Here is a 21,009-nt window from a genome sequence, read left to right on the forward strand (position 1 = left end):
CACTCACTATCGCGGCCTCTCTTGTTGCGGAGCACAGGCTCCAGACACACAGGCTCAGTAGTTGTGGCTCACGGGCCTAGTTGCTCTGTGGCATGTGGGATCCTCCCAGACCAGGGCTCGAACCCATGTCCCCTGCATTAGCAGGCAGATTCTCAACCACTGCACCACCAGGGAAGCCCAGGATTGCACTTTTGATCTATAGTTGTCTCATGTAGCATTTCTTAATGAGGAAATAAGTATATGAGAAATTTCCTCTTTATTTTACTCTCCATTTTGATTGTGAAAATGATTACACGAGATAATAAATACTCATTTCCATTTAAGGGACTGCAATTTCAGATGTACTAGGGCAGGTAGCAATATGGAGCTTTGTAAAGTTGTAGATGAAGAAGGAAAGAAAATAAACCACTTTTTTTTTTTTTTTTTTTTTTTGCGGTACGCAAGCCTCTCACTGTTGTGGCCTCTCCTGTTGCGGAGCACAGGCTCCGGATGCGCAGGCTCAGTGGCCATGGCTCACGGGCCCAGCCGCTCTGCGGCATGAAACCACTCTTTTTTAATAGAACACTACCATCCATGTATATGCAATCAGACTAATGGGGAATTTCTAGGTTTGAGTAACTATTGTGGTATTCCCTCATGCTCTTTTCTTTTGTTGGACACATTGTGTTTCCTGTATTTTTGCATTTCTCTCCTATGATTATTGCCACTAATTTCTAGGAAAATATGTCCATTACTATTGAATTTGTGGTAGGAACTCATAATAATTCCTTATCTCTTACTTCATTTTTTATTTTTCCCATTTTTTCTGCTATTATTATAAAGCTTTGTGATTTTGTTGAGTGTGGATTTTTTCTATATGATTACATTGGGGAGCATAAAAATATTAACATTACTTTTGTTTTTTCTGTAACAGTTGTTTATTTTGATGGCTCTAATATTAAGTGATCACCATTTTAAATCATAAATCAAGAGTAATAGATGTGACTTGATCTCTAGTTGACTGTACAAATGAACCGTGAAAGTGATTCAGTGTGACTTCCAGATAGCCAAATTAGAGAACACTTTGAATTGCTACATAGTTGATGCCTCTGAAGGGAGCTGATAAGCTGTTCTACACTCACTCCCTCTCTCCACTGTCTCTAGTCTTTTCAATGGACTCCAGTTTGGCTTCCTCCCAAAATAATACACATAAGCAATTCTCAGTAAGGTCAGAAATCTATGTTTCTAAATCCAACATGCTTTTTTGAACTTATATTATGGGATCTTTCAATATCTGATACTATTGACCATACCTTCCTCCTTAAATCACACATTCCTCTGAACAACTTGAGTTCTTCCTACCCCCCACATCGCTTCTTGTCTGTATTTCTTTGTGTTCCTATCCTCTTCTTCCCAGCCGTTCAATGCTGAAATCCCCAAAGTTTCTTCATAGGCCTAATTTCTTATTCTATATTCTTCCTGTAGGTGATTCAACTACCAGTGATATGCAGGTCACTCCGTATTTTGCATGTCAAATCCAGACTCTCCTCTCAGCTCCCGGTGGATGTACACAACTGCCAGTTTCTAATCTCCTCTTGGATATGTGGTGGCCGCTCAAACTTCATATGCCCAAAGCCAACCTCAGAGACTTTCTGCAGCTGTTAGTTATCTAACTCTGTGTAACCAATTACCTCACAACTTGGAGGCTGAAAACAAATCAAACATTTACTTTCTCTCACAGTTTCTCTAAGTCAGGAATTTGGGAGTGGCTTGACTAGGTTATTTTGGCTTGGTATTCAGTCAGATGTTGCCCATGACTGCAGGCATTTAAGGCTTGAGGAAAGGTGGAAGATGAGCTTCTAAAGTACCTTATTCACAAGTCTGGCCAATCAGTACTGTCAGTTATCAGAAGGCCTCCCTTACTCTCCACACGGGCTTCTCCTGAGGGCTGCTGAAGTGTCTTCACAATATGATGGATGGTCTCCCCAAGAGACCAACACAGGTGCTGCAATAACACCTCCACAGTATTCTCTCAGGTACTCAAGTCAGTCATGATTCAGAATGAGAGGGGGGTAATACCAGATAGTAAGGATTGTTGGGGGCCATCTTGGAACCTACAAGACATAAGCCCTTTTGTTTTTTTCTAGATTTTTAATGATAACAAATAGGCAAGCCAAAGATCTAGGAGTCACTCTTGACACCTCTCTCACCTTAATTCAAATATGTTTTGAATCCACTGTTTTATCAAATCTACTGCTGCCACCTTAACCATAGTGGGTCCAATTGCATATATTTTCATCTTATAATCGGTTATTTGCACTGCATTTCAAGTAAACTTTTTAAAACAGAAATTAAGTTGTATCATAATTTTGCTTAAAATATTTCCCTGGTTTCCTGTTGATCTTAGCTAAAGACCCTAACATGACTTTAATAGTACTTTCAAAATCCTATGTGGTTTGGCATCTACTTACTTCTATAGCTATGGCTCATATGATATTTCCCTTTCTGTCTGTTATTAGACATACACTAAATTATTCAGTTTCTTTGTCATGCCATTCTTCTGCACATGGGGATTTAGCTATCCTTCTAACTGGATAACTTTTTCCTTCTATCTTTTCTTAGTTAACTAATATCATATTATTTTTTTATATCCTACTTCCTCAAAGAAAAGTTCCCAACCTCTCTGACTAGTTTAAATCTTTCTGTAATATGCTGCTATTTTATCGTGTACCTCACATTCGTACTTCTTATTGGACTATAATGCTACTTTCATTTTTATGGTTTTCTGTTAAGTACTTTACCTGTTTAGCTACATTAGTGTTCACTGTCTTAAGGCTTATCTGTCTTTGTAAACCTCTACTGAAGCAAAAGCCAATAGGAAGATGAGAATATTGTGAGTTCTTTTCTTCAGTTTGATAAAGCTGAATTTCAATACACTAACAAATACTGAGTAGAAGCCCTGGCTGGTACTATGATGAATACAAAAAATGAGTTATTATGTCCACTTGGTTACAAAAAGGTTAACATAAAAATGGAAGAATCAGGCTTAGGTAAATATGTTAAGGTAGAGGGAGATTGTATTATGAGTGAGAGAAACTAGAATATCTCCCGTGTATTCTAGTCATAAAATTCTAGAAGCTTATGGTAGTTAATTCAACTTTCTTTGTCTTTGGCTATATTTGTACAATACCATGTTAATATTTTTGGATTATTTAGACATTTGGTAACAACTATTAAAAAATGAGAATTATAGCCTGCCAACCCACAGCCAAAATCAATCATCATAGCTATATTAATATTTGATCTGGTGGACTAATTAATCAGTTAACTCAAGGTAGCAAAATAATCTTATGAAGACACTGAACTCAAACGCTTAAGCACCTGATATATGTAAAACATTAGGTCATGTGTTGAGCTGCATAAAAGACCATATGATATGTTCATTCAAGTTGCTTAAAGTTTATTTAGAAATATAAATTGAACATAACTAACTGTAATATAAGTTAAATTGTGGAAAGTGTCCTAATATGACATAGGGTGTCTCCTTTAAGTTCAAGAACATTTTCTAGAAAGTTTGGGATTGTCAGGCTCTTCACTTGCCTTCTCCCATCTTATCAATTCAACAATTCTACCATTTCCATTATACAAACACAAACCAGAAAAAAAAATTTGTCTCAGTTAATGAGGTGTTCACTTTTATTAAAACGTCACAGAAACTGTTGTGACAAGAAAGTCACAGAGTGATATCTGACCCTGTAATCCTTAGCCCCAAATTTCTAGAGACAAGTTAAACACTCTGCTGGAAGCCTGCAGTTGTGTGAATTTTCACAGGCAACCTCTTGACCCATCTCCCCAGGCCAAAAACATCTCCAGCAGAGTACCTTCTTGCACTCAGTGACTATCATGAAACTTATACTTACTTCCTCCTTTATCCCACATAGAAGAAATTGCTGGAATATTATAAAATTCATTCACATCTTTTAAACTATGGTAGATTTTTAAGTTTCTGATTGTTGTCATTATATTTATACTTTATATTTATATTTGTATGGTGAGTGCTAGCTGCCTTGTGAAACATGATTAAGAGGGTTCTTTCCCAAACATAAGTTTAATCAGAAAAATGAAAAAATCATAGTGGAAGAAAAAAGGGGGGGCCACAAGAGGAACTGAGGGGCAAGGTGAAGTGACTGATGTGATGTCAAGTGGATTCAGTAAAGCTACCTGAAAGAGATGGTATGGGAGTATTAAGAATGGGTTATTCTACGGAACACAGACATACATGGAAGAAGGTGTTCCAGGCACCAGGGCTATCATGAACAGAGCACTGAGTTAAGAAACTGCCAGGAACATTTGGAAAACAGTATTAGCCTCAACTTGGTGACCCTAGAGTATTCTATATATGGCACTGTAAAATCAGAGGCAGTGCTGTAAATGTGAGTTATTGCTATATCATGCCATGTGTAAAGAAATGGATTTTTTCTAAGGCACATTTCATTATGAGTACATAGCCTTGGAACCTGTATACCTCTGAATACAAATAGTATCAAAAATTTTGTAAGCAAATCTGTTGGTTAGCATTCATCTTTTAGAAATTTAACAATATAAAATTAGATATTCTTACTTGATTTAAAAAAATGTTTGTAGGGCTTCCCTGGTGGCGCAGTGGTTGAGAGTCCGCCTGCCGATGCAGGGGATGTGGGTTCATGCCCCGGTCCGGGAAGATCCCACGTGCCACGGAGCGGCTGGGCACGTGAGCCATGGCCGCTGAGCCTGCGAGTCTGGAGCCTGTGCTCCGCAACGGGAGAGGCCACAACAGTGAGAGGCCCGCGTACCGGGGAAAAAAAAAAAAAACTGTTTGTAGAACTTAAGCTAACCCTCACAAGAAATCAATTTGTTGTTATATTTAGACTAAATATACTCTGGTTTCTACCTTGTTGTTAAGAGCAGAGTAGAAGGAGGCACTGGATTAAAGAATGCTTGTTTAAAGTCTGTCAACATCTCTTCTTCAATTTGTCGATCCCTCCTCAGCATAAACTAAGAGCCCCATTTGTCTTCTCACAACTCTCAGAACTTCTGAGAACTGTTTAATCACATATTATATGATTCTAGTGGGTTATAACAGTTAATGCTAAAATTACTCTTTTGTGCTATCCAAAATGTTATTTCTCTAAGCAAAAGGTAACTTGTTTTATCTTGGTTGTGTCAAAGTAAGCCAGAGCTGAACACTAGTTAAAGTGGTAGAAACAGCTTTTATTCAGGAAGTACTAAAATAGAGGAAATGAGACCCCAGTATAGAAGCGGGCTCAATTCTGAACACAAGGAAAAGTGTGAATTTATAGTCAAGGAGCTGGGTGGAGGGGTCAGTGGATGAAAAATTACTGGGAGGAAGCATCAGGGGTAGAGGGGGTTCTAGCTAAAGGGACTTTACAGGATTCTCTCTGAAAACAGGCCAAAGTAAACTGTAGGGATAAGATTTGATCAGATATTGAGGGAGATCAGATATCCAGGGTGGGATTTCTTGCTAAAGTGACTTAGTGAGATTCTTGCTACCTTTGGATAATGTAAAGAGGAACACAGAATTCCAAACATTGAAGCCTCCAGGAGAATAGGATTCAGAGGAGACTGACAAAGCTTGGTCAGGGAGGTAATCTTGTCATTTGAAACATACACATCTAAGTCAAATGCAGAATACTAAGGCAAGATTGACAGTACTTTGCTAAAATCTCAAGAAAACCGCACATGCCACTGTGAGCATTCAGTGATATCAAATGTTATACATTCATCCTTGGTTTATCTTTAGATATTTTTATGGAAAGTTTTTTCCTGCCTTTCTGAAAGGTTCTATGAGTCTTAAGTAATTAAAAGCTGATTAATCATATTTGTAGTACCTTATTTGGTTGATATTTTTTTCTCTGCTGAAATGAATTCTACCTTTAACTAATGGATGATGGTGTTGATATCAGAGGACATTTTAATCACTGTGCTCTGATGATAGATGGTCATTCCATTTAATCAAATGTTATTTGACAGAGTATTGTCTTTGGGGTTTGCTCAGGTAGTGATTCAGAGATGGGCAGCATGTGGTGGGGTAGAGGAAACACTGTAAGTTTCTTTAATAATATGGTTAGGCCATGACGTGAAAAACAAGACTGAATCTTAGAAAATTTCCAAACCCACATTTACTATTAGTAGAGTGAACTATGATTTTTTTAAAAATCCTATGAGAAATACTTAAACATTAAATGCTGAATAGCTTTCAAACCGTATTTATATTTTTTCTTTAATTGAAATTCAACCATATGCTAGGAAAATGGTCAGCATCTTATGAATTCATCTCTTTTGTCATCTAAATAGTTTCTATATGTTTTAAAATATGTATTTATTATATATTAAATTCTTGCTGTATAAATCTGTCTTGAAAACTAAAGATTTTATATCATACATGGTATACAATTTGCTGAACAGCTCTTGCTTCAAATTTAAGAGTGCTTTAAAATATTTTTTTCATATCTAAAGAGAGAGGTACTACCATGTTTAAAATAACTGTGCAGCTTGTTTAACATAGTAGAGTAAAACCACAGTTCAGAACTTCCAAAATCGAAAAAATAAATGAGCAGAAAGCACCAACAGTACTAAATCAGTAGCTAACAGAAGAAAGAGTGATGTCATACAAAAGATAAATAATCTTTAAAGTTTGGCTTGATGCATCCAAGTGAAATACATAGGAGCAGAGCCTAAGCTTATATCTTCTTACAGAAATCTCCAGGGACCCATGCTAAACCAGGATAGCAAAATCTCTGGCCATAAAGGAAAAGGATTTGTCACTGTACAAGTTATTCCTTGAGACAACAGTGCTGTGTAAACAGGCACCTCAAAACTCAAACATAGAACAGATAGTCATTTATTCTGATAATGCTTCTGCAGTTCAGTGATTTAGGGGTGTGGCTGTGTGGCTCATCTGGTGCTGGAACACTCACATATCAGGCATTCAGTCGGCTGTAGTCTGGACAAAAGGGAATGGAGACAATGGTACCTGTGATTCTTGCTTTCCAGCACATTAGCCCAGGCATGTCCTCATGGTAATGACAGATGGAATAAGCCCAATCACCCAAAGCTCATGCGTGGAGCAGGATTTGAGAGCCTGGGGGGAAAATGACAAAGCTATTGCTTGAGTTACAGTTACCATTATTGCACTGGTCACTAAGTCAGACTGAGAGAGTACAATCAAGTTGCATGGCAATAAGGGATGCCTGGGGAGTGGTGAAATATTGATAGTATAGCTATTAACTCAGTTAGCTGAATCCTGTACCAAGTTCCCAGAAACTTGTTAGAACATACTTAGCAGAATCACAATGAAGACATAGTGGAAGGCTTGACTTTCTCACTGCCCATTTTCCCTGCCCTGTTCTGTGAGGTACAGAGAAACTGGTAGAATTTAACATCTGGCACCTCACATTGTAATGCCCTGAGGAAGATACATGCATCTTAGATAAAGTGTGAACAGAGTAAAGAAAAATCCACTGAGCATTATATCAGTGAAAAGAGAAGAACTAGACATGACTGTGTTTGTTCAGTGTGATCATGAATTAACAGCATGAATTGAAAGCCTAGGTCGCAGGGGAAAGGGAGGAATGGCATCTTTAGAATTAAAAAAAGAAAAAAACTAAGAAAATATTTGGAAAAGAAATGTTAAGAATACACAGTTGAAGAGAATATAAAGCAATAAAATGAAGACCGTCTTTATTTGGATTACTTGCAGTATGGGGCTATAATGAATAAAGCTGCTATGACTTAAACACAAGTTTTATACAGCCATATGTTTTCAATTCTTTGGATGAGTGCTTAGGAGTGGGATCTCTGGATCATATGTTAAATGTACGTTTCCCTTTGTAAACAAAAACTGTCAATTGTATTTAAAATTGTCTGTGTCATTTTGTATTCCAACTAGCAATATACGAGAATGACAGTCCTAATTGCTATATATTTTTACCAACACTTGGTATTGTCAATCTTTTTTACTTTTGCCATTCTAATGAGTATAGATTTAATATGAATTTTACTAAAGCTTAAGGATGTTGCACATATTTCATGTGCTTGTTTGCCATCTTAATATATTCTTTAGTAGCATATATGTAAATATTTTTCTTATATCTTAAAATTGGGCTCTTCATCTTAGAGAGAGTTGTAGGATCTTTTTGTATATTCTGGATACAACTCTTTAACAAACACATGATATGTTGTGAATGATCTCTTCTAGTCTGGGGTTTTTTTCTCTTTCATTTTCAAAATAGTGTCTTTCAAATGGGAAAAATATATATATTTAATCTTTAGGAAGTCTAACTTAGTGGGTTTTTTTGTTTGTTTCCTGTATTTGTGTACTAACAAAGCTTCACCTATCAGAGGTCACCAATGTTTTCTAGACAATTGATACTTGCAGCTCTTACATTTAGGTCTATTATCCATGTCATATGCATATTTGCTGTATATGTTGTAAGGTTCATTTTTGCTGTTGAACTATCCAATTATCCAACACCATTTTTTGAAAAGACTTTTTTTCCCCCATTGAATTCCTTGACATCCTTGTCAAAAGTCATTTTATACTGTATATAATCACTGCATTCTAGATGGTAAATTTGTTTATTTAATCAGGGTACAGATTAGCACTTCTGAAAGTACTTTATGTGTATACTGAGACTGAACAGATAAGTAAATAAATTATAGATAATAGGAGACATATTTCTCAATGTCTCAGAAAAAAATAACAAATAAGTAAGTAGAGAGGCTAAACTTAACCCTATTGTGCTGATTAGATTACGGGGTTATCAGTATAAATGCATGCCTATTTTTATTAATACACATGCAGATATAGAAATAATTACAGATACATACATATGTTTTCTAGCTCTGTCCACTGAGAGAGCCTAGAGGTAATGACATCTCAGTAGCAATTAGCATATATAGCATTCATTTATTACTTTCTAAATACCATTTTACAATAAAAGGAACCTTGGTTCCCTGGAGGAATGGCTGATTCTAGGGCTGGAGCAGAGAAAATATAATATGATCTTGGGGCACCTCACAGTGTAAAAAATAAGGCAGTGCTAAAAAAAAGAAAGAAAACGTATAAAGACGTGTTAAAAGAAAATAAAAGTTCCCAGTGGCTGAAGATGGAACAATTTGAGCAATAAAATAAACAACAATAGTATTGGTTATAACCAAAGAAAAAATTAATACCATGAGTCCATATTGATAAAAATAAAATATTAAATAAAGAAGAGGCATAGAAAGATATTTCTTAGAGAAAAATTCCAAGTAATACGAATGATACATGTAAAAATCAAAATTATGAGAGGAACAGAACATAGTAATAATTGCTATAGGCAGGTTTCACAGAAAAAAATGCTAAAATTAGTGGGTGAAATTGTAAAGAGAAATGGGATATTTGCATGACCTCACATTATCTCCTCCAGAATTTACTAACTACTATGGTGCTCTTTACATATGATTTGAAATTATTTGATACTCCTCTTTCCCATGAGTGTGGTCCGGACCTACAGGCTTGCTTCTAACAAATAGAATAAGGGAAGGAAAAAATAGTAACTTTTTTGGAAAATACAACTTTAACCAAGTGATTAATTCTAGTATGACCAGTAATAAATCATGTTGATACATATCCCCTGATATAATGCTATGAGTGTTATTCTTCATCTCTGCATTATACTTCCTAAAATTCATAAATCTATTCTAACCATGAGAAAACATCAGAGAAATCCAAATGGAGGGATATCCTACAAAATAACTGATCTGTAGTATTTGAAATTCTCAAGGTTATAAAAAAAGAGCAAGGAGAGACTGAGAAACTATTACAGATTAGAGGAGATAATGGGGGCATGGGGACTAAATTCAATGTGATATTGTGAATTGTATCATCAGAAAGTTAAAAGGACATTGGTGGAAAATCTGTTGAAATCTGTTTGAAGTCTGCAGTTTAGTTGACACTATTGTACCAATGTTAATTTGTTATTTTTGATAAATGCCCCATGGCTATGTAAAATATGAATTTAGGGGAATTTGGGTGAAGAGTATATGAGAACGCTCTTTAACAATAGGTAAGTTTGGTAGATTGGACACATCAAAGGTGATTCTTGAACTGAAAGTACCAAACTGAAATTCAGAAGTAAAACATACAGAATATTTTTCAAAGAGTGTAAGAGACATGTGGGGTGCAATAAAAGTTTTTTAAATGATTGAATTTTTAATTCCAGAAAGAAAGTAGAGAGAGAATGGGACTGATGTAATATTTGATGTGATACTTTTGAGAGGTTTTCCAAAAATGGTAAAAAACATCATTCTGTAGAGTCAAGAAACACTGTGAATATCAAGCAGAATAAATACAATGGAAACCATACCCAGAAACTCCAGAGCCAGTATGCTTAAAACTAAAAGTAAAGAGAAAAATTTTCAAAACATTCTGGAGTTGAGTGGGAGGGAGCCAAATAACATAAAAGCACAGCAATAAGACTCAACAGAAATGGTAAAAAGCAGAAAAAAGGAATGATAGGTGAAGAGAAAGAGCAAGAGAAGAAATTGCCAACCTAGAATTCTATACCCAGTGAATATGTTCTTCAAAACTGAGGGCAACACTATTTTTTTTTTTTTTAGACAAGATAAAACAGACATTTTGGCACTGGCATGCCTCCATTAAATCCAAAAGGAGGTTTTTCAGCCGTGTGTGTGCTAGAGGAATAAAAATGATAGAAAGGATAATTATATGAATTAACATAAATAAATGTTGACTATTGCAAGCAAAGTTAGTAATGTGTCATAATGTTTAAAATGTATCTAGATTGAAAATACATGATAACAGTAATGTAAAAGGTAGCACCAAGGTTTCAAATTGAGGAAGAGTGCTGTTTCATGGGTATGAAGTTTAATTATGCAAGATGAACAATTCTAGAGATCTGTTATACAACATAATACTTATGGTTAACAAATATGGTATTGTATACTTAAAATTTTGTTAAGAGGGTAGGTCTCATGTTAAGCATTCTTACTAGGAAAAAAAAAACATAAGAAAACTTTTGGAGGTGATGAATAGATTTATTACCTTGATTGTGGTGATAGTAGCATGGGTATATACATATGTCCAAATTCATCAAATTGTGTGCATTATATGTGCAGGTTTTTTGTGTATCAATTATACCTCAATAAATGATTCTAGCAGGAGTTGCATTTAGAGTGCCGTAAAATTCATGTTTTAATCTCCAAGATAAAAACTAAGAAAACTATTATATAAGAAATTAATAAGAAAGATTAAATGATAAAAACAATAGATCAATTTTTAATGGCCAAATGTTTAAACAAAACTTTTTAATTAGTCTAATAGAAACGAAACAGAAGAGTGTTGATATAAACACACTGTAACAGTAGTTACAATAGATGCAAGTGAACCACATACTACAAGTAAAAGAATAAGATTCTCAGCCTGTAAAAAATGCAAAACCCAAATATATATGCTTCTTATAAAAGGTATACTAAATATAAGAAAACATAAATTGTAAAAGAATGGAAACTGATATGAAGTACAATGGCACTCCCAGAAAAACTGGCATTTCTATACTAATTTCATCCAAAATTGAGTTTAAGGCAAGAGCATTGTTAAAGTCAAAGATGATATTGTAGAACCACAAAAGAGCCATTTCATTCTGTATAACACTTTTAAATATGTGTGCACCCAATAATACAGAGTAAAAATAGAAACAAAAATATGAAAAATAAATTAAAGAAAAATAAATTCACTATCATAATGAAATAATTGAAGGCATCTCTCTTAAAAAAGGAAAGAACAACCTCATCATAACCTGAAAGTATACTGAAAACTGGAGCCACAAAGTTAACATGATTGATCTAAATGAAATATATTGAATTCTGAAACCAGAAACATAACCCCCATTCTTTCCTAGTGCAAATAAAAAATGTACCAAAATTAACAATATGCTAATTCATAAAGCAAACTTCAAAAGTTTCAAAGACTGGAATTATTCAGAGAAACTCTGACCACTGTGAAATTAAGCTAAAAATCAGTTCAATTTTACAACTAGAAAAATCCCCGTATACTTTGAAATTAAGCAAAACACTTTTAAATAAGCTATAAGTGACAAAAAGCACAAAGGAAGCATGGAAAATGGGAAATATAGTTAACTAAGTAATGAAGATATGACATAAAGAAACTTGACGGATGACCATAGCATAGTAATTAGATAAAAATGTGTAGCTTACAATGGATAGATCATAAAAGAAAAAGACCTGATTATCAATTATCTAGATAGCCACCAAAAGAAGTTAGAAAAAGAAGATCAAGTTAAATTCTCAACAAAATTAATAATGTGCAGAAATTACTGAAATGTAATAATGGATAAGAAATAAAGTGAGTAAAGCCAAAAGTTGGTTCTGTGTAATATTAATTGAAGAACGATAAAGAGAGATATGTTAGAAAACCTCAATTGTCGATAGAAAGAATGAAAAATGGATATTGCCACCAGTGATACAGACATTTAAAAATAGAGGATATTCACAAGTATTTGACAATTAAACAAAATGGACAACTTTGTAAAAAAACAATACCAAAACTAATGCATTAAAAAAATAGGAAATCTGAGTGTTACTAAATCTAGTTTAAATAATTAAATCCACTAGTTAAAACATTCACACAGAGGAAATTCCAGGGTTTTGCCAGGAAATTCAGCCAAACATCTATGAAAGTAATAATTATGTTTTACACTAGCTCTCCAGGAGAATAGAAGGAGAGCAGATTTAAGTGTGAAGGTAAAACAAAGAAGCTTTTAGAAGAAATTCTAAGAGAATATCTTTATGACATTTGGTTAGGGTAAGCAGGAATGTCAAAAACAGTACACACAGAACTGGTAAAATAGGATGCCATAAAAATTATGAGATTGCTTATTCATTTTTACAAAATACAATCCAATTATCTAATTTTTGATAGTTGGCATGAACAAAATGCTATAGAAGTATTGGGAAAGAATTGACAAATTCCACCTGGGATTACTTGAGAGAGCCAGGGAAGACCACAGAGAACAGTTCACATTTGAACGAGACTTTAAAGATGAGCAAATATTCAGAAGATGGGAAGTAAGAGAAGGGATATTCCAGGAGGATAGAATAACATGAACAAAGGCACAGAGTGAAAATGCATTCACATTTAGAGAACATATTTAGCAAATAGATTAAATTGGTTAAGTGTAAAATAGACTGGGTGTATGTCTTCCAACCAGGTTTTCATGAAACACATTGAATCATATTATTTTTCTGTGTTGTTATAGATCCAAACAAGTTAAAGCAAACTTTAACTTCAATAAGCTGAAACGAAGTGAGAGAGTGGTATTGACATACATACACTACCAAATGTAAAATAGCTAGCTACTGGGAAGCAGCCACATATAACAGGGAGATCAGCTCGGTGCTTTGGGACCACCTAGAAGAGTGGGATAGGGAGGATGGGAGGCAGATGCAAGAAGGAGGAGATATGGGGATATATGTACATGTGTAGCTGATTCACTTTGTTATAAAGCAGAAACTAACACACCATTGTAAAGAAACTATACTCTGATAAAGATGTTAAAAAAAAAAGTCAAAGGAAACAAAAAAAAAGAAAAAAAAATAAGTAATGCAGTATTTCCCTCAGAACTATTTCTAATACAGATTGAATTATTTTATGTAGATTAAATGATAGAAAAGAGCTGCCTTCATCCTAGTCATCAATACTCATTACCAAAAGAAAGCAGTAGACGATTAAAGTAAAAGAACTAAGTGTTGGCCTTTTAAGATGTTCTGAGCAATCCAGAGAGAGCATCTAATTCACACCCTTTCATAAGATTTTTTATAGTAAAATTCCACTTGGTTCTGTCTATGTTATAAACATCTCATCTTCTTTCTTCCTTTTAAATCCTATCTATGTTATAAAACTCTCATCTTCTTTCTTCCTTTTAAATCCTATCTATGTTATAAACATCTTATTTTTTTTCTTCCTTTTAAATCCATAAATGAGTTATAAGAACTGATTCATTATAAAAATTATATACTCACTATCTGTTCTCAATAGGTGTGTATTTGTGAGTCTCCTGTTTTTCTATTTTCTTAATTATAAACTCTTTAGAAATAGAAAAATAAAAAAATACATAGGAGAAAACACTGTATCAAAACTATTTTTAGACAATCGGGGACATTTTAATAATGACTGGATGTTAGGCAGTATTTTTAAAAGTTGTAATTTTTAAAATGTCATCATTTCACAGGTATATTAGCAGATGCCTTTATTTTATTTTTCACAAAATTATTTAAAAATATTCCCTGAAGTATTTATGGGTGAAATGATGTGATGTCTGGGATTTGCCTTAGAATTCTCCTATAAAAAAAATAAAAGGGAGAGAAAGCAGTAATGATGAAATATTTTGCTACAGATTTGATGGTTAAAATCATATGGGGGTTGCTGTATTTTCATTTTGGCATATACTTGAAATTTTTAATTACGACATATTAAACCTAATACCTATCATGAAAAAAATGAATAAGGAAAATAAATATTTTACTAAATATTCTAAGCATTCTATTGCTGCATGAGTAATTGTTATTTAGAGTATTCTTAATAATACATTTTAAGTTCATGACTAGTTATTATAAAATATTATAAAAATCAACTGAACCTCCTAGAGTTTATTTCTTAGAAAATAGAATAATCTTTATGATGTAATATTTTTTAATGAAATATGGCTGCTTCTTTTGAGACAGATCAAGGCATGTATATATTTTTTAAATTTTGTGTTCCCAGTAAACAGTAGAAATATCATACTCTTTTCTAATTTACATTCAATGAGTTCCTTCAGTTTATTAGCACTGTTGCATATATGCAAAGAAATATTTCCTCACTCCTGGGAAAATACAATCCAAATTTAAAATACACCATATAAGAATACAGTAAGAATGTTCAATCTTCAAAAATCTCATATATATATATATATATATATATATATTAGTTTCTTTGAATCCTTCAAAGATCGACTTGCCTTTGAAAACAATCACCCTGGGTAAAAAGTATAAATTTCAATCAGATTTTAAAAATGGAGGATGGTCTTTAGTAATTCATAGAACTTTAAGAAAAAAAAAAAGACCTTGAGGTGTTATTTAATATTTTCTCAATAACTCTAAAAATCAATGTTTAAAGTAACTTCTATTAAATTTTCTTCATTTTTTTCTGAAAATACAGTCCAGTGATGTTGAACTATGTTGGTCCAGCCTCACTTCAATTACATATCCACAGCGAACATTGAGGGTATTTGAATTATCTCAATCATTCAGAGTGCTATTACAACATGCAAAGTTATGTCCAAAATGCAATATTGTAGTATGTAGAAACACAGCTGGTTTAGAGAATTGGTCCAGAGTTTCTTACCACATTTGGATCTGATAAACTATATAGAACAAATCTAAAGAGGTGTGATAATTTTCTCCCTCATGGAGTTGAAACCAAGGAGGAATTGAGTAAGAATGGGAACAATATCCGAACTCTTCATTTAACATCTCCAAAGCCAAGCCAAAATATCACGGGGATTCTTGACTAGCTTAGAGGTATTTAGGTTGCTTTAGCATACAGTTGAAGATAGACTCTATGTAACAACTTGTTAAGATATATTTGATTTGGTCTAAGGTTAACTTTTATCACAGTAACTAAGTGCAAGATTCAAATTCAGGACTACTTGTATGTCTGCCATCATGTAGCTCAGCACAATGAAGTCTAAAATGCACTTCCCAACTGCCATTTCTTAAACAACCTGCCTATGAACATACTAAAAATTGTACAGCATTTGCATACCTTAGCACAGTATCTTGTAGGCAAAGACATCTGGGAAAAGAAAAAGAACCAGGGGTCAGCTTCTCATCTTCTTCCTGCTGAGCCCATCCAAGCACAAAGCTTCCTTTTGAAGACAGTGGGGGCTTTGTGCTTGGATCTGCTCTGCAGGGAAAGAGCCAGAGAACTGAAGTCAATAGATGCTGTGTGTGTTTGCGATTGCAGAATGCCCTCTCTAACTGGTGTCACATTTAAATGGAATCTGCAAGCCCCTTGTTCTTTCAGGTGATTCTCAAAATTATCCTGTATTCATTCTCTGTGGCTTACCCACCTTTTCTCCCCTTTGATGAAAACTCTGCAGCTCAGGACTAAAATACTGAAAGCTAGAAACAGGTGACTGAAAGCAGAAGTTGATACAAAGGGGTTCACCATGCCTGTAACAAGATTTGAATTTGTCACAGAGTGTAGTGTTATTGTTTTTGTTATTGCTGCTGTTATTATTATTGTTATTTTTATTATCTTTTATGGGATGAAAATTTACCTTGCATCTCAATTAACCAACAAATATTCCAGAAGGGACTGTTATGAATTAACATTTTTACTTTCATTTTGGGGACCTTTACCTGGGTTTAAATTTCTGTCCCCAAGTCAGGCTTTCAAGCCAGAGCTATAGATAAAAATGACTAAACCTAAAGCTATTCTTCTCTTATAATAGTTGCTAGAAAATATGTAATGCTTATTAAGTGCCAAGTACTTTGTTAGGACTTTACATTTATTATTGAGGACATATGAATCAACTGAGGCTCAGAGAAATCAAGGCACTTGCCAAAAGTCACATAATGTATAACTGGTAGATTCACACCCAAGATTGATTTTCATTTTTCTTTTCTTTTTATTTCCAAGTTGGGTTTTATTTTTATTCTGTAAGGGACTCACTTTCTTAATCACCACATCTTACAGTTAATATAGATAACATGGCATTTGCACAGTTCTTAGACTTAGATTAATTTAATGAAATTACTAATGTAATGCATTTGTTTTATATAAGAAATAAAATCATAAGTAGAGAATCATTCAGGATGCCTCAGTAACTCATTTTCAGGCATGCATTCATTCATGCCCCAAATTCACTTCAACTACTGTGTCCCAAGCCTGGTGTTAGTCACTGAAGGCATTTATCCTTACCTCCCAGAAAATCAGGCTATTTAGTAATTTTCTCCAAACACCAAATAATTTTGTATTATTTCTAAATTACCTATAATTGGCTGGTTTGATTAAATAAAAACAATAGGCTAACATGGGGTACCTATTGCAATCTATCATTTCCTTTCAGAATATAAAGTGTTTCTCAGTGGTCCAAGTGGGATAATGCTGCCAGATATTTCCTATAGCAAAATACAGTGTTCAGTATAGGTATAGCTGCTGAAAGAAATGAGGAGCTTGGGTGAAGGGCACTGGCAGCAAATAGCAGCACAGGATAAACCTGGGGGTCAGGGAAAACAGGCTTTGAGCTATGCATAAGGCAGTGGAGACTATTGATACATTGGAGGTGAAACAAGAGCAGGTTATAAGAGAAGAGACATGTTCAGAAATTTTGATTCAAGAATATGATCAATCAGTCATCAGGAACTTTAAATATTAGTGAAGGAGTTCTCAAACCAAAACCACAAATTATCTAGTCACACTATTCCACACTTCCAAGGCAGGAAACTTCTACATAGGTTAAACAGGAAGCTTCTAGACGAGTCAGAAGTTGGTTTGAATTCTGGCTCTATAACTTAACTGTAGCATGGAATCTATTTAACTAACTAACCTCCTTGAACTTCAGTTTTGTCATTTAAAAAACGTATACACCAAGACCAACTGAAATTTATTCCTAAAATGCAAGGATTGTTCAACATGTGAAAATCAAATTAATGTAATGCATAACATTAACAGAATAAAGGGGGAAAACATGATCATCTCAATTTATACAGAAAAAAGCATTTGACAAAATTCAATACCATTTCATGATTAAAAAAAAAAAAAAAACTCCCAACAAACTAGGAATAGAAATCACTAACCTCAATGTAATTAAGACCATAGATGAAAAGTCCAAAGGTACTATCATACTCAATGCTGAAAAATGAAAGCTTTCCCTCTAATATCAGGAACAAGTCAAGGGTATCCTCTCTCACCACCTTTATTCAACATAGTACTGGAAATCCTAGCCATAGCCATTGGGCAATAAAAAGAAATAAATACACCCAAATTGGAAAGGAAGAAGTAAAACTAATTCTGTTTCCAGATGACATGATCTTATATCTAGAGAACACTAAAGATTCCACAAAAATTTTGTTAGAATTAATAAACAAATTCCACACATTTGCAAGACACAAATCAACACACACAAATCAGTTGAATTTTCATGTACTAAAAATGAACTATCTGAAAATCAGCTTAAGAAAACTGTTCCATTTATAATAGAATCAAAAATAATAAAATACTTAGGAATAACTTAACCAAGGAGGCAGAACACTTGTACACTGAAAATCACAAAACACTGATGAAAATAATTTAAGAAGACACAAATAAATGGAAAGACATCTCATGTTCATAGACTGGAAGATTTAATATAATTAAAATGTCCATATCACCCCAAGCAACATACAGATTCAGTGAAATCCCTACCAAAATCTCAATGGCATTTTTGTCAGGAATAGAAAAATAATTCTAAAATTGTTGTGGAATTTCAAAGGACCTCAAATAGCCAAAACAACCTCAAGAAAGAAAAACAAAGGTGCAGATTTTACACTTTCTGATTTCAAAGTATATTACAAAGCTATAGTAATCAGAACAGTATGGTACTAGCATAAAGCTAGACATCTTGACCAGTGAAACAGGATACAAATTGCAGAAATTAACCATCATGTAACTTTCAAATGTTCTTCATCATGGGTACCAAGGCTAACAAATGGGGAAAGGGTAGTCTTTTCAATAAATGATGCTGGGGAAACTGGACATCTATATGCAAACAAATTAAGTTTGACTCTTATTTTACACTACATATATATATATATATATATATAATATATATACACACATGTATATATATATACACATATACATAAATTAACTCAAAATGGATCAAAGTCCTAAACATAAGACCAGAAATTATAAACTCCTTTTTAAATTATAAACATAGGGATATAGTTTTATGACATGGGATTTGGCACCAAAACAGCAGGCAATAAAAGGAAGAATAGACAAATGGGATTACATTAAACTTAAAAATATCTGTGCAACAACAGAGTGAAAAGAATGGAAGAAAAGATTTGCAAGCTATATATCTAATATATTAGTATATCTAATAAGGGATTAATATCCAGAGTGTATAAAGAACTCCTATACCTTAACACCAAAAACAAATAATCCAGTTTTTAAAATGGGCGAGGCATTGAATAGACACATCTCCAGAGAAAATACAAAAATGGCCAACAAGCATATGAAAAGATGCTCAAATTCAGTAGTCATCAGGGAAATGCAAATCAAAACCACAATAGGATATCACCTCTCACCGCATTGGATGGCCCCTTTCAGGAGAAAAAAAAAAGAAGAAAGGAAAGGAAAGAGAAGAGGAAAGAACAAGTGTTGATGAGGATATGGAGAAATCAGAGCCCTTGCACACTGTTGGTGGGAATGTATTATAAAATGAATAATGTACTCCTATGGAAAACATTATGTAGGTTCCTCAAAAACTAAAAAAGAGAATTACCATATGATCCAGTGATTTCATTTTTTCATTTCTCAGTGTATATCCAAATGAATTGAAAGCAGGAACTCAAAGTGATTTTTTCACAACCATGTTCATTGCAGCATTGTTTATAATAGCCAAGAAGTAGAAGCAACCTAGATATCCATCAATGATGATTGGATAAAGAAAATGTAGTATACACATACAATGGTATATTCAGCCTTAATAGAGAAGGAAATTCTGCCATTTGCAACAGCATGGATGAACATGGAGAAAATTGTGCTAAGTGAAATGTAGCAGGCACAAAGGGACCTAAAAGAGGTGTCTAAAGTAGTCAAATTCTTAGAAACAAAGTAGAATGGTGGTTACTGGGGGCTGGGGTAAAGGGGAAGAGGGGAGCTGTTCAATGGGTATAGAATTTCAGTTTTGCAAGATGAAATAGTTCTAGAAATCTGTTGTAAAGTAAGGTCCATATAGTTAACACTACTGTACTATACATTTAAAAATGGTTATGATGGTAAATTTATGTCTTTTACCACAGTAATAAATGTGGCCTTAGCACTGAAATATTGGGAAGTTCTCAAACATTGAAACATAGTATATAAATTATGCATTTATATTATTCATAGGAATTATAATTTGTTATTGATATTCATTTGAATGGATATTAAATACCTTTTATTTCTACTTATATACTCACACAATGTTCATCGAGCACTTGCCGTCACCAGGCACTGAATTAGGTGGTGGATACATAATAAGAAACACAATGGACATGCTTCCTGCCCTCATGGAGCTTACATTCTAGCTTAATATATGTTGAATTAATAAAAGTTTGTTTTTTTTTTAAACACAGCTACCTGTATACACATGTATTTGTCATTGTTATTTTTTAAAAAAATTAGATAGGAAAAGAGAGTCACAGTTGAAAGAGCACAAGTTTTGTGTTATACAGCCCTGGGTTCAAGTCCAAGCTTTTGTTTTTATTAGACTTCAGACCTTAGACAAGTCATTAATCATCTGTAAGACTCAGTTCCTTACCATACCAGGCTAGTAGTGTAAGGAAAAAATGAGATAATGCTATAAATTTCCTAGCACAAAAGTAGGCTTTCACCAAATGTTAGTTTTCTTTATGCCTTCACCCTGAAAAACAATAGTTTTATTTTTCAAGTACTTGGCCATATTTATATAATAATTTTTCACAAATAGTTCTGCAAACTATATATCTTAACCAGTAATATCACATATTTCTCTACCATGTATCTGTGTATTGAATTTCCTTTAGATGTTGAAGGTACATTTATTTGAGACAAATATTGGACTCAATCTTGCATCAGATACAGATGAAAATGTCTGCATCCAGAACTTAATATACTTTAATGTTAAATCAAACTTAATCAAAATCTATCAACATTTTAGAAGGCAATAAGAGCAA

The 21,009-nt window shown here is 33.8% G+C and overlaps 1 long non-coding RNA gene across 2 annotated transcripts in view; it reads right to left on the bottom strand.

The window, feature by feature from the left end:
* The window catches only part of LOC137231248 (uncharacterized), a 37,553-nt gene extending 21,606 nt beyond the window's left edge, over positions 1-15,947 (bottom strand). For both annotated transcript variants that reach the window (XR_010946421.1, XR_010946420.1), the window contains exon 1: positions 15,866-15,947. This is a non-coding gene — a long non-coding RNA (uncharacterized lncRNA). The remainder of the gene's footprint in view (positions 1-15,865) is intronic.
* Between the last annotated feature and the right edge of the window lie 5,062 nt (positions 15,948-21,009).

The sequence above is a fragment of the Pseudorca crassidens genome, chromosome 9 (assembly GCF_039906515.1).
Source record: "Pseudorca crassidens isolate mPseCra1 chromosome 9, mPseCra1.hap1, whole genome shotgun sequence".
Classification (NCBI taxonomy): domain Eukaryota; kingdom Metazoa; phylum Chordata; class Mammalia; order Artiodactyla; family Delphinidae; genus Pseudorca; species Pseudorca crassidens.